At 36.0% G+C, this 15,678-nt stretch overlaps 1 non-coding gene across 1 annotated transcript; it reads left to right on the top strand.

The window, feature by feature from the left end:
- Positions 1-1,039: 1,039 nt before the first annotated feature.
- On the top strand, positions 1,040-1,111 carry Trnae-cuc (transfer RNA glutamic acid (anticodon CUC)). The gene has a single exon. It is a non-coding gene; the product is annotated as a tRNA-Glu (tRNA).
- The last annotated feature ends 14,567 nt before the right edge of the window (positions 1,112-15,678 follow it).

Raw genomic sequence — 15,678 nt, 5'->3', positions numbered from 1 at the left:
AAAATATCTGCGTTTTATTTAACATTCAAATCTTGCGTTCTTGTTGGGACACCCTTTATGTGCTGGAACGTACCATAACAACGGATATAAACGATTAAACCAAAAGAAAATTGTAGAAAATAACACACTCCTTTACGGTTTCAATAAACATGCCAGTCTTAAGTTTTATTATAATGAATTCTCAATAACTTGTGTAGCTACTGTTCACCGGTAGTTCACACTTAAAGCAACAGGTGGCGCTGGTCTCTATATATGGCAGTTCTCAGGATTAGCGGGCTCACTTCCTATGGTTTGTTTTTCTTTCTTTATTTCTCATATCAATGGGATATTATGGGAACGCTTCTTTAATGGATTAAAGTTATTAAATGTTTCATAAGGGTAGTGTAACTCAAAACATGATTGGATGCTTTGCAATCAATATAATTATGTATAACTTGCAAAAGACATGATCCAATCCGAGATTCCACGTGATGGTACCTAAATTATTGACATAGAGGAATCATGAACGTAAGAAGAATAAATATAAATAAAAGATCTGTACACACACACAACTAAAATAAATTGATAAAACGATGTGTGATCTAAACAAAAGGTGCATTTACCAATAAAACTCACGATCAATATCATAAACGCATCAACACGCTTCAAAAAACGTCAAACAAAATCATCCATTCACACTAATCTAATCACACAGTCGGCTTCCGTAGCACATTCCCACAGTTACACCGTACACTGTATTACATTAGGCAAAAGTCGAATACAATAGTCGAACACAAGTCCATACAACACTGTGGGTGGTCGAACGTTGCACCTCGTACAACGGTCCACTCATCATATCACAACCAACCTCCTTATCCCGCTCGTAATAGCAATGAATACAACGCTAATTTTACTTCATAACATACTGTTGTCCCACTTATCTATAAAGAACTTTACTAAAATAAACCCACCTTTGTTACATACAAAAATAGCCTTGCGGATATCATTAGCTTCTCGACATCGCAACAAGCAATACGCAATTTTGGCAAACTCAGCACCATCCGGTATGGTCTAGTGGCTAGGATACCTGGCTCTCACCCAGGAGGCTCGGGTTCGATTCCCGGTACCGGAAGACTCTTTTTTACAGTTTTTGTTTCATGTTTTGCTTTGAATACTTCATTGTGATTGTTAGCTACGATAAAAACGCGCATTTTATACGCATGAAGGAAGATTACTAACCAGGCGTCATACTGTTGGTATCGCTCATCTTTCTAAGCGGTAAGCAAGAAAAATAGGAACAAGTACCAACCACTGATTATGGAGATAAAAAGTGAGAATTTGAAAAAGGTTTTTGCCATAACTTTCTTGGGAATTATTTCTTTGTTTACATCTATTGTTGTAAGCGTTGCGTCTGGTACGGAACAGATTAAAATGTATGGACTTTCTTTATCCGGACTCGCATCTAATCTGGGACTTAACGAGACGTGCTAAAATATTATCGTTGCAGGAAGTATTAGGCCTGCTACCTTTTATCCTTTGTCCAGCCTCTCATTAACACGTTCCACAGAGTCTACAGACAACACTTGAGCCCTTGTTTGGTTTATCTTCCGAATCTCGGCGTCAGTTTTTTTATTTATAAAATATTCCTAAAACCCTCGCTATGAATTTCGTTAGACACCTGAATGCATTATACAAACGCATACTATTTTCTGTTAAAGTTCAGATCGTGTTGAATTCTTCGCATGACTAAAACGATTGTTTCAAACGATTGATGTTTTTTTTTTTACTAGAAATCTTTCCCAGAATGGATATTCGAGCAAGCGCAAAATTTGCATGAGAAATTTATTGGTTCCCGATTAGTGACGGAATTTTCGCTCCTATGCCAGAATATAATTTAAATCTGTCCTTATTTTATATGGAGACATAATTTAGTAGGGATTCTAAGAATGTTCGTTCGTTCGGATGATTTAAAGATATTAAAAATTCTAATACCGATATTGTTGAGTCCCAAATCCTTGATTAGTCATTAATAGGTTTTCGATTGTTAATCTCTAACAGTTTGAAATATGTTTCGAAACGTTTATTATTGTTTTTATTTATTACCATGGTTCCTCGAACTTATCTGAATGTTTCATCATGTTATTATTCATCATTAGATTCATTTGTTTTATTGATACTTACCTTTTACGTTGAGTCATCTGAGTTATGTTGTAATGGGCTATTTAATGACGATGCTACTGCTGTTCGGAAATTAATGTGCATTGTAATTCATTTATACATAAAATTTTTAATTTTGGACACAAATAAAAACTGTTCGGAAATGTTGTTACAACAAAGTAGAAAATTGTTGCTAGCACATTACCTATTAAATTAACCATTAAAAATCTTTTTCGTGGAACCGCTAATACTTTAGATAGGTAAAATTTAATCCCTACTTAGATTTATGACCGTACATGAAATTTAACCTTTTGCAAAATTTATAGTGACAGGTTGAGATAAATGTAAAACATAGTTTGGTATCCAAATACCTTGTCGCGAACTTTAATGTTCTAAGAATCATCCTGTTCTAAAATTCCAAACACAACAACTATAATAGTTCAGCAAATACTGAGCGCACAAACCAGATCGCGTTCACTAGCGTCAGTATGTAAATCTTTATCATTTACTGCACGCATTTCCTCTCTCAGACCTGTTTCATTATAAGCGAGATCTTTCACCGCATCTGATGTTTACATTATGGCTTCACATCATACCGGTACAGCTGATCCAGCTATTTCAAAATTATCTAATAATTTACATAATTCCTAATGCTTACCTACTAAATATGTGCGTAATTGAAGTGGCATGCGCCATTAGTGAGTTTTATGTATGTATTTGTGATGTATGTGTAAAATTCAAGATGTTATTCGTTATGAGTGTAGTAATGTGTGTGTATGTGTTTTAAAAAATATAGCCAAGACAATTTATTGGTTAAAAGTATAATCTTTTCACGAAATATGAATGTTAAATATAGAGCACCTACTTTATATCCAAGGACGAAGTAAAAACAATGTTGCGGATAGCCGCATAAATCCATAAGATCCGATAAATTCTAAATTGGTTGGAAATAATTTTGTTCGCGTTTCCGTTACGAGCGTGATTCATTAGGTTTCTTAGCGTGAACAAGTATTATCTTTTGTGTTTAGTAAAATATCTCCACGTTCCAAAATCTTTCTGTTCAACTATTTAACTAATGTGCGAAGAAAATCACGGTTCAATGTCTTGTCGTGCGCGCCACGCGATCTATTCATCACTTCCAAAACTTATTTTTTGGAAACAACAAAAGCACTGACGCTAAACACTTCCATTATTATGTCTTAAATAGACAAAGCAACTTTGTTCGAGACAAAAGGAACAAATAAAAGGTTGTCGCCATTAATTTATACACTTCTGACATTTGTAACGGTGCATCTTTTGTCGTGTATTGTAACAACTTAACCCCGTGGAGGCGAAAAATTAGCGCTCTGCGTGTGTGCAGTCGGTGAACACTAAACAGAATTGTACAAAAGAATGCTCTTTTTCATTTACGCGTTTCGCTTTCGGTATAATTATGGGATTTTTTTACGAATCGAATTCGAATTAGTGACGGTGCAGTGTCACCTGAGCCGAAAGACGGGACCTCACAGTCAACAAAGACGCGTATTTTGGTCGACCATTCACTACTTATAATAAAATATTGTGCGTTCTTGGACCCCACGGGAACATGTGAGACCCACCGATGTTACTTTTTATGTTCATACCACACATTATAATTGTGAGATATGATGTTTTTGTAATTATTTACGACCTTAATGTCTCGAGGAAATAATACATGAGCATGTAAAGTTTATAAAACTCTCCTATGATCTGTCTACACAAATGATGGCCAGAACTTGCCCTTATGAACGTGTGTAAACAACAAATGCGTCATTGTCCGACATTTGCACTAGTAGGTACTAAAATAGCTTTAGTATACCTGCATAATAACGTTTTCATTTGAAGTGTTGATTATTCTAAGTAGCAGTTCATATCTTAGAGCTAGACTTAACAAGTTCTGTAGTTTACGAGGTGCTAGGCACAATTCCATACGACCTCCGGCTTCACGCGCTCGTAACCATCCACAATCGACCTGAATGAGCTCCAAGCACGAACGTGGCAAACTAAATCTTTTACACTCATAGTTCACTTGCCAACTGAATAATAAAAGAAATTATTGAAAATATTGAACTGTCTCCAACACTAGTCCGGAATTATTTCCAGTGTCGTTGCGTAATGGATCCAACAGTTTACGACGTGCTAAAACTCTCAAGTGCAGGTGAAGTAATGTTCATAACACCGAATTCAGTCAAGAATGAGGTTCCCAGTTCTTGAAACATTGAAACTTACTTGGATTTAGCCAGCAAACGTCGCAACATTAGCATTAGGAACTTACATAAGACGTACTTAGGAAAATGTAAAATTTGTTTGAAAATCGACTTCTGATTTTTAGTTTATTCAATTTGAATTTACCCCTTTACAAGTAAAAAGCAAAAGGGAAAAATCATTGGTATTCGTTGTAGCTTGATTTTTACATCCCGCTGGGTGTCGTTGTCGGGAGGCGTCGTCTGTACAAGACACACACAGCGCCAGCACAAAGCGAAGGAAACGCTTAACGCACACATTCTGGAGATCAAAGAACGCGCAATCTGTGTGAAAAAAATAACGTTTTGGTCCCAAAAGGGCGGACCCGTTTACGCGACCCAATTCACGCGAGCGGTTCGGACGCCGAAGAAATTGAATTGAAACCAGCTCGAACAACAAATTCAAACGCGTATCGAATTGTTTTACGTTTGACGAATTCGCATTTAGAAAATTTTAAATTCGTTACAATAGGCTATAATGATGCAGGCCCGCTTCTTTGTCCGTATCAGAATGTTGTATAAAGAATTCGCGGTATGGTCTTTAGTTCGCAGTCTTACTTTTTAAATATGTGTTCGATATCGATCGTGTGGCGATAGCTGGAATAAAGTGGACCGCGTTTTTTGGAAGTTTGTGATGCCAAATTCTCTCTACGCTGTCGCCAGTAACGATGTTCGCATTCCGAAATTAATTCAACAGCATTCGCATAAGAAAATTATTTGAATTGCATTATTAAGCTCCGTTCTGTTCCCAATGTAACTAAGTATAAATATACAAAACTTGTGATGTGCTGTTGTGAGCCGTGTAGCTTCACTTTTCTAGGAACATTAATCATATCATAAAGAGAAAATTGCCTTCTGAGATCGTCGTACATTTTCTTACGATGTTATCAAGCTTCCAGCAGCTTCTATTTGTAAGTGTCTTGTTTAGAAGATCACATCTGCTAAACTTTATTAGCTTACCTTTTGACAAAAGCCAAGTTGATGGAGGCGCGTATCAAATCGCGCGATTCAACGCGCTCCTTAGCGCAGCTGGTTTGGGCGAAACGAATTTCTACTATTTATTGTTTGAATCTTTCTTATGCGTTATTTATGAAAATCTATAGCGATTTCGCTACGGTACCGGCAGACTGCTTTAAGAAAACTGTGTCACCTTGCCTAGAATTAGTTACGCGTTCCCGGCTGATGCATGGCTTAGTCTTGATTTAACATTGTTAGTCCGTCACCTATGGTGATTGATCGTGGACTTCTATTACTCTCAGTAATAGCTCAGATAAAAATTTCTAGTATCAATTCGTTTTAGTACTTATTTTAGAAATAACAATATTTTTGTTAAGAATCTCAAGTCAGCTGTTTATGCTGGGATATTAAGACTGTTTGTTATGCACAACCTACTCGAAATCGTATTCAAGTTGTCAAGTTGTTTCTAGTTTAATATAACAGAATCTTAGTTTTAAATTAACTTTACTATTGTTTGGAACTGAAGAGAAAGCTTGAAAGATAACAAATTGTTAATATTTTTAATTTAATGTTTCATAGTAGTTGAGACTTCAAAATGAAGTAATTTCTTGTTACATGCACTTGTATTAGCATCGAGTGAAAGCCGTGGAGACTGGAGATACGTGGAAACGATCTGCCAAGTTCTCATCGGCTACCTTATTACGTCGCGTCGGCCGCCGCTTCACCCGTTACGTCGACCGCGCACATCCCAGACCGAAGTTTTTTGCCGCACGGTAGCTGCACCGATTTGATTGCTCCACTTTTTTCTCTCCTTTTCAAATAAACCGAAGTAATTGTTTGTTTTAAGTCCCGTAGATTGCGTCCGCTGTACGGATTTGTTACAGACATTTTCGGTGTTAGAAAATAGAGACGTCCAAAACGGTTGAGCGAATCTAACGTTTCGATGTAATCTCCTCGGTTAGCTTTGCAGCGTTTTCTATGTAATTCCGCTTTAAATTACAAGAGCAATGTTTTGATTTCAAATGTGAAATTAATTCTAAATTACTGAGCGACGTCTGCTTTTTGCTCCAGAGCAGGTAACAGGAAACGGGTTGTCTGACGTTAATCCCACAGCAGGCGCGTGTGTGCGTGTCATGTTGTGTAATCAAAGCTTTGAATGCGTGCGTGTAGTGTGGACGTCGCCTGGTTTTTATGCAGTTGAGAATCGAATGCCGCGGGGCTATCAAGTATCGTTCGACTAATCACATTATCGCCCATCTCTCTCCAGCTAGTTACTGAGCTTGAGAGAGAAGATGTGCAATCTATGAGAAGCCGTCGTCTATGATATCACGATATGTTAACCCCGCAGTAGGTTGTTTAGACCGCACTCGTTCATCAGATCGCTGCAATGTTCAGAATGAATCTTTATGATTTAGTTCGCTGGAGGCGCGCAACTAGGAGTTTCTCAGGCTACTGGCAACTGGTTTGTTTCCGACATTACTAAATAAGGCGTTCATATTTGCACCTCATATTTTGCAGCGGACGAGTTACGAGTGGATTTTATAAGATACATTTTGATTTAGATTGAGTAAACCTGTGCGTCTGTAGGAGCTGGTCGTATAACATGAAATTTAATGTCGGACTGAAAAACTATGTAGTTCGCTTGAGATATCTACCTTTAAAGATACTTCTGTCTTTACTACTGACATGTAAGCAAACGTTTGCTCGGCAAATACATACGAGTTTGTATAAACAGTATGTTTGTACATGTCATAATTTTCATTAAATCCAGGTTGATCAAAATTGGTCCCCTCCGTTTAGCAAACAATATGAGGCCCCGGTAATCCTCAAAAAGCGCAGGTGATTAATTGTGGATTGGTTAGCTTCATATCACTTTTCACATCAATGACGTGGTTAATCCTGTGTGAAGCAGGGTCGCCTTGACTGAAGCCTGTCAGAGGAAGATTATGGAAAGACCAGGGGAGAGTAATCCTCACTCCTTACTGTCCCTAGTGTTATCAGTGACAGTGTCTACATTAGCTTAGGATATGTTCAATACCACATGTTTAGCAATTTGTACAATATTTTTTCTGTGTGGTGAAAAAGTTTCAGGATATTGTAAGCTTTTATAATCAAATCATTGTCCAATAATAATTTATTAATTTCTGCAAAGTAGGTCCAATCCATATCAAGCTAAATAACCTATACCTAAATTATTTATTTAATAAACTATACAAACTATTGATTAGTCACAAAATTACGTTAAATTAGTACCTTCAGCCTGGGCATTCCAAAGCTAACGTTTAACATAATTATTGGACGAATACCTGTTCTATCCAAAAACTATTCCCGGAAATTAGATTAGTCAGGTTTAATTATTATTACTAAAGCATAGCCTTTAATGCAAGGGACTTTGTTTGCTCTATAATTAAAATAATGGCCATAATTTGGACCACTTCCAATGCGTTCTCCTTTTACCTGCGTTGACTGATTGGCTAATGGGCCTTTGGTTCCAAAAACCGAAACGTTTTTTATTCAACAAGGAGTTTTGTTATTCCAGCTTTGTTTTCTTAACGATTAAGAAGAGTTTAGTGTTTATCTGAGAAACATGCAGATAAGGTTCGTTGAGTCGACAAATTAATTTGCTTTTTTTGCCGTCCTTGTAGAACATGTGCCGCGGCGAGGTGACAGGGAATACAGGGAAAAAGTTGTTGACCCAAGGTTGTTGTGCTCTCTCCAGTTGTTCCTTTACGGTCAAATTTTGTAGCATTTAAATGAAACAGAAACTATGCGGTTTTTTAACTAAACTGTAGTGTAGTGTGATGGTTGATTGATGCATGTTTCAGCGCGAATAGGCTAACTCAACTGAACTGATATTACGGCCTCATGGAGAACCGACATGTTTGGTTGTGTAAGTGAGGTTACCGGTGGCCCAATTGGGTCCCTTAACAATGTTCCCAATTCTGGATTCCCCAACAACCTTTAAATTCCTAACCCCCAAAAGGCTAGCAACACAGTTGTACCTAACAATTCTGGTGTTTCGAGTGTCCATGGGCGGCGACAATTGCTTACCATCAAGTGATCGTCTGCTCATTTATCAGCTTACGCCATAAAAAACAAATAATAAAACTTATTTCGTTTCTAGTATCTCACAGGAGTTTGAGATTGAGAAAGCAGTAAATATCTCAATTATGAAATCTTCATAAAGATTTGTAATGAATACAAATATAATGAAAATATTGCCTATATATCCATACAGTTGAACATTATCTCATAAATATTTCACAATCTCTATGCACCTGATTTCAGTCAACGAACTTTCGCACATAACCCAAGCAACCAAGCAGATGTTTCTAATAAAATCACAAGAAACGACAACCTGAAACAATATTTGCTGACGAATATATTCAGTATTTTACTGTTTGCCTGCGAAATATGATAATAAGTCTGAGAATGGGAAAAAGAACTTTATTGTTATGTAAAATAAACAGACATTTGTCTAAACCCTTTCAGATTTCAATACATGCTATTATAATGTTTTATCCTCGTGGTAAAAATAGTGGAGGATTATGTTTTGAATTATTGTTATCATAAATTATTTTAATATCAATGCTCTGGGGTTCTGAAATGCCAACTAGTTGTGACAAAGGTGGGATTTAGTCCCCGATGTAGTTTATTAGTTCAAACGATTTATTTATTGTTAGTAAATACGTGTTTACATGTGTTTGTTGTGGTTCCTAATGCGATGTTGTAAAAAATAGGGAACAACATTTTTTTTTTATAAATTATTCTTATCTATTTTTATTGTACAGTATTTTATAATAAAATATGGGTATGAGGAATTTATTTTGATATTATTTTTAAGTCAAAAGATAATATCAATCTCACGTAATATGTAAAATATTCGACAATTCAAATTAAATTAACAATCATAGTGAAAATTCTGAATCAAAAGTATGTTTAAGAACCAATTGCGTAACTCACCAAAATGTTACACATTCACAACAAAAAGTCACGAAAAAAATACACACAAATCTACAACGTCGACCACAACCCTTACCTACATACCTTCAATAATTCCATAAAATACCTACGTAATAACACAACGTCCAACCACAAAAAAGGTCCCGAATCCCGATATTAATCCAGCGAACGGCGCGGTGGCGTACAAATTCCCGACATGTCCCCCCAAAAACTTACGGTAACGACATAATGACAGCGAAGCAACGTATAAAACGAGTCTCTATCCCAAATAGTCCTGGATTAATGTCGATTTAATTAAACCTGTATAATTTTGGACATTCAACGTGGAAAATTTTGTGTTTGGAGGCGGTATGTTAGATTTAGTGTAGGTAGGTCTTTTGACGAGTTTTTTGCTCATTGTTATGTCATACATGAGCTTAAGACTATGTATTTAGTGTTTAAGTTTTCGAAGTGGTTTCTTCACTAAGGAATAATAAACTTCCATCTATCATAGTGACTTGTGAAATTTCCAACTTGTCGAGGTCAATATTTGATCTTGTCATTAAAGTATTATTTCACAATAAACAAATCAACAGCTAAAACAACACTTGACTCTACCAAAAAACATACGAAAAACATCCCAACAAAACGGATCAACGTTGCATTCTCACGCGAACTAAAACAAACACGAAATGCCTTATCCAAAACGACGCATACAATGTTCAAACATCCTGCAATAATCGGAGGTTGCGTGGGCAACCCCAAAGAAAGGTTCGTATTGAAGGCGGTCCGACTTTATCAAATTACAACCTGTGCTGTTTTGTGCCGACAAAGGCTCTAGCGGACCCTAAGCCCACCTTTTGATGCCAGCAATTTGAGTGATGCAAGTCGTTCGATAGTTTTAATTTGGAAATGCGTGACCGCGTGCCTGTATTTAAGTTTATAGTTTTGTTCAATAGTTATTCAATGGCGTCGACCGACAATATTCAAACAATTATGCTGCCTACGGATTGCGTGGTAGGGAGGGAAGTAATGCATAATTATTATTTTTTCTATTACATGTTTCTTCTTGCGGTTAATAATATTACGACACAGAAATGTTGGCTCATCAATTCACAATTTCCAAAATAAAATGCAACTAACATGTACAATACACTCAAAATTGAATTTGATTTTATACCGCACATACCCAGTCTTTTTACTCAAAACTAATTCGTGTTTGCAAATCAAACCTTTCCCCAAAAAGGACAAGGGAAGGCCAAAAGACAACACGCCGACAAAATAAGCAAATTTACTTTTAATAGCTCGTAGCCGCTCGTAAAACACTGCCACCCTATATTATTAGCACTCATTTCCTTCGCACAAATCTTTTTTAAACTTAATTAGCTTCAGCAAATAAGTTTTTTTGTCCGAATCCCTAATAGGTACAATTTCACGAAGACCCCACATAATTTAATATAAACAACATCTCGAAAACTATTAATAAACACACAACAAAAAACGTTCACACCCAATTTGGACTGTTATTAGAGTATAAAGAATCTCTAAATTCGTTATTAAAACTGAGAACTACAACAAAAGGTTCTTCATACCTGTGAAAAGGCGATCGCATGCTCCAGACAGTCAAAACTAGAGCAATCCTTATTCTGTTTAAAATAAGGTGTTCTTTTCTTTGGACTTGTATTTTTGACCAGCATAATTTCTTTAGTTTTCTATGTTGACCTACGTCCCATTTCTTTTCTGTGAGGGACTGAGGTAAAGTCTCTGCCACACCGCAATGAGATTAGAGCGCGATCAATTTGTTTTACGCAATCTATACAGAATCAGTGACACGGAAATAATGGTCGTTCGCAGCGATTAGCATTGCTACGGAACAAGCTAATTACTTACAATTAAACGTTCGAGCAAATGTTTCAGTAATCGGGATTGCGAATAAGATTTTACGATTGTAATTTTTTTAAGTAAATACTGTGTTAAGTTTATGATGCAAAGTAACATTGTATTTTAGTTGCTTTTGAGTAAAGCATTTTTTTACATATGAAGTACAAAATAACGTGTTCATCTAAATTGGTGTCACAATTGAAATTATCACAGGGACACTCGGTAGAGTGCAGAAATATTAAAATAAAGATGATCTCAATTCTATAGAGTAGAAAGAGAACAAATTAGCCTCTCACAATAGAGTGAAATAGAATGAAGAAAGACCCACTATGATACTAAAATAGAATTATTTTTATAATGAAAACAATAAACGACTTTATAACAAGGGAAATACCAGCAGAGGTGAGATAATAAAATGCATTAATGAGGTGCTTTTTATAACAGAACATATGAACACATTCTTAATTAAATAAACACACAATGACTTTGAAATTAACACTGTTATTTTTATCAAACAGCCTGCTAGCTTGTATTTAAATTAGAAAAGTAAATAGAGATACATAATATTCATTTATTTATTCATACTTACTTTCATAATTACAGGTTCATAGAGTCCTGAACGTAGGCAACGTCACGCCATTTATCCCCGAAGGGGTGGATAAAGCTGCACATTGCGGCACATAATGCCGTTATACAAATAGAGACCTGCATCCACCCAATTTAGTATGTACCAAATTCCGAATACTAAAGCACGATGAATATTGGTCAGCAAAACATCTTTATTTTTGGGTATAAATGAAATGTCTATATAGATAGGAATTTTAAACAAGTAGAATCAGTCACATTATGATCCATCAGAATAATTCACAAGAGATGCATAAAACATACACTAGCGCGTGTGTATTCTAATGATGCAAGCATATGGATGCACTTAAAGCCTATTGAATGGTTATACCAGATATCAACTTACCAGTTAATTAAAATAGTTGACCGTTGCGCATGACTTGTTATGAGGATGATGCAAAAGGGCTACCAAAGTAAGTACTTAATGTTCAGGAATCAGTAGCAGTATTTTATTATCAGAATATTGTATAATAGGTACATAATAATAGCGTTTGATCCGCAATCAGGTAAGTTTTTAACAATTCGTATCAAACGTTTCTTGAAATGTTTTGTTAACACTTAGATACCACCTATTCTAGCTTATATTTTATCCTTGTGAAGGACCATGTGCGCTTACGTTAAATGGAACCCTATGTTAACCAACCATTCTACCACCATGAAACAAACTTAATTGTACTAGTCATACTTCTGCAATACAATGTTTGCATTGTTGGTCTCAGCTTGATTCATCGCCAAAATTCCGTAAGCGGTGATTGTTATTAGTTAAATCTTGCAATGAATTTCACTAAGCACTTTCTACCGATCTTTATTACAAATCTATTTGACTCTAAAATTTTATTGATTGTGATCGGACTTTCAGATTTGAAGTTATTCGAACGGCACTGTTTGATCGTCTTAGAAGTTGGATATTAGTTCAGCCTACTTGAATTTCTTTAGATGATTGTGAAGATAACGTATAGAATTGCAGAGGTCAAAACGGTTATCGTTGAAAAACCGTTATCGAGTTATCGATACCATGCTTACGCTACTACCAACTAACAGATCTAGTGACTACTAGTTCTTTTTTTAAGAGATGTCTAAATTTCAACTTCGGAACGGAGCTCAATTATTCCAGTTGGTATTGTTCAAGGCATTCTCATTTCCAGGCTCAATAAACTAGCAACTCAATTAGTTCTTGAACACGCAGCTTTTGGACCGTAAATACATTTTTTTTATGTGACTTGTACCATAAGTGGGCAACACGCGAGCTACGAGTTGATAATAGCTTGCATAATAGGACGCTCACACCTGCAACTTGCACGTTAGATCTGAAGCAGACATAGCTTCGAAGAAAATAACTGTTTACACAATTATAGTCCTTGTTTACATTACATAGTGTGCTAAGAATCTAACAATAGTTGAAATATGCAATCGAACTGATTGATAAAAAAGTCTATTTATTTTAACATGTCTAAAATAATGACAAAAATATTGTTTAAACATTTTAATGAATACAATGTGTTCAGTTCAAGTGGAATTCGTTACACACTTTTTGTAACACAGTGGGGGAGTATTAACAAGTCGAGAGCCGAAAATCATAAATTCATTTTTTTAAATGATCCACCTATTCTTGTTACAGTAATTGGAGGCAACGACTTCGCAATAATTTCAAGAGTCATCATCTTCATATCAAGTGTTCTGCAACTACTACAAATAAATTTAAGGATTTGTGAAATCTAACGGTGTCAAACTAAAAACAAATAACAATACAAAAACCGAAACTGGCGTGGACATGTTTTTATTAGACCAATTCCATTCACCTCTGTTGAACATCATAAGGAAGTTTACCCAAACAGTTTTATATTTTTTTTTACGAAAAAACAACATCAAGTTTCATTATGTTTTATCTGACAGCCCACATGATACGGTATTAATTAAACACGGCTCGGACTCATGAATTATCATGAGGTTAATAGTCACCAATGAGCTTGGAGTAATTATGTAGATGAACCTCTTGCGTACACGCAGTGGTGGGGAGATGTGCGCGGCCTGTCTGCCAGTGAATTGCCAAAGATTATAATTGTGCACGGAAGTCAAAGGATAACAAATTAAAGTAAGTAAAGTTTTAAAGTAGTGATTATTACATTTTTTATTGTTATGAAAGTGACTTAAACATTCCATAACTAATATTTTTTATTGCATAGCAAACATATATATTTTTACCAGTGTTTTAATATGTACGTGTTGTTCCTTCTAGATAAATACATTTACACATTTAAATTAATTCAAAAAAGATACCCATTCTCAGCAGTAGGTATTCAACAACAATCCAATTTGGAACACACATGAATAAACTCCTGCCGTTAACCGTCAAATTATACCGTCCATCTTTGTTTCCATATTCATAATCTTTGACGCCCGCGCAGGAGGGCGGGCCCAACTCGACGCTTCGCGCGCATCGTTCGCGTGCCGCCGCGCGCGCCACCCAAGCTCGGCTACCGACGGTAATCTCTCAGATATACCCCACCGATGAGTGACGTCATCCCACAATGTTTAGGCATTGATTTCGTTTAAGGTTATCGCGGAACATTAACATCGAATGATCAATGATTATTTTACAACCGGCTTTAGCTACGCTGGATTTAATCAACCGATTAGTGGCGTCAGTAAATCTATGTGGAGATAGTAAATAAATAGAACTGATTAATAAACAATGACATTACAGATAGGAAATAAAAATAGAAAGTTTCTATTGGCCTTTGGTATTTCTTTATTCGGTTTTAATCATTCTGATAAACTCGGAGGCATTAATGGAAAGGTTGATTCGAAATAATCGGAGATACAAAAGAACAGCTATTGTTATCAGTTACTAATATGGTGTTATTAGAAAGGTCCGAGGCAACGATGAAGTAATGCTAATTAGGTACTTAGATTAGATGCGTGGAGATACTGTTATACTATTTTAAGGTACCGTACTAGGTACCGTAGAGGCTTAAGAAATAGGATTTCTAAAAGATGTCTCGTAGTCTGCTAACAGAACAGGTAGGAGTACTTATACTTTTTTTGAATGGGGGAAAATTATCCAATAGCTTCTAGCGCCTTGGGCGAGACGAGAGGGAGTGTCAGACTTTTACTGGCTAAAAAAAAACCCCGCTCTTACTCCTACTTTTTGAGCCGGAGCCCCTTTAGGCAGTCCGCAGCTTATAGGAGTACACCTTTAGTCTTTTTACGCACTGCCTTGACATGCTAAAAATATCCGCTTATTTATCAATACGGATGTTTTTAAAAGGACATCCTTTATAGTAAGCTTGTATCGATATGCAACAAACAAAGCCCACATTAAAGTAGGTGCTATTACGTGCTAGTTTATTGCATAAGATCCGATAACAAAGGAACTACAGCCGAACATACGGGACCACCAAGAACTGACGCAGGTGCCCGATGAAGGCATTACACTGAATCGCCCATTATGATTAAACGGAATTGGCCGTAGTCTATGTTTGCAATCTACTAGAGTAACTCGGGTTTAGGGCTGTACCTCCTACAATTTTAGAAGATCCTAAAACAATAACGTTTACGTTTAGATTTTAGGATTACTTGAATTCCCTTGACCCTGAATGCCTAACTATACTTTAGTTCTAAATTCGATTAAAACAACAGTTGGATTTTGGTTGATTTTTTTTATCCTAAGTAATCCTTTTAATCTTTTTCGTTTCTCGGAGATTTTTGAAAAGAAATTGAGATTTTTAAGCCTTATTTTTTTTAGTTCGGCGTTAATTACATTTTGATTTCCAAGAAACACAAATTCTCGTAATTAATATTTTTTTCTCTCTTGAGTTTTTTAAATATTGCTCTTTTTCGCGTCTATTATTTAACATACCCCATTTTCGGTCCATTT

Source organism: Spodoptera frugiperda, chromosome 31 (assembly GCF_023101765.2).
Source record: "Spodoptera frugiperda isolate SF20-4 chromosome 31, AGI-APGP_CSIRO_Sfru_2.0, whole genome shotgun sequence".
In the NCBI taxonomy this organism is placed as follows: Eukaryota; Metazoa; Arthropoda; class Insecta; order Lepidoptera; family Noctuidae; genus Spodoptera; species Spodoptera frugiperda.
The sequence above is the reverse complement of the archived record's forward strand: the minus strand, read 5'-3'. Positions and strand labels throughout refer to the sequence as shown.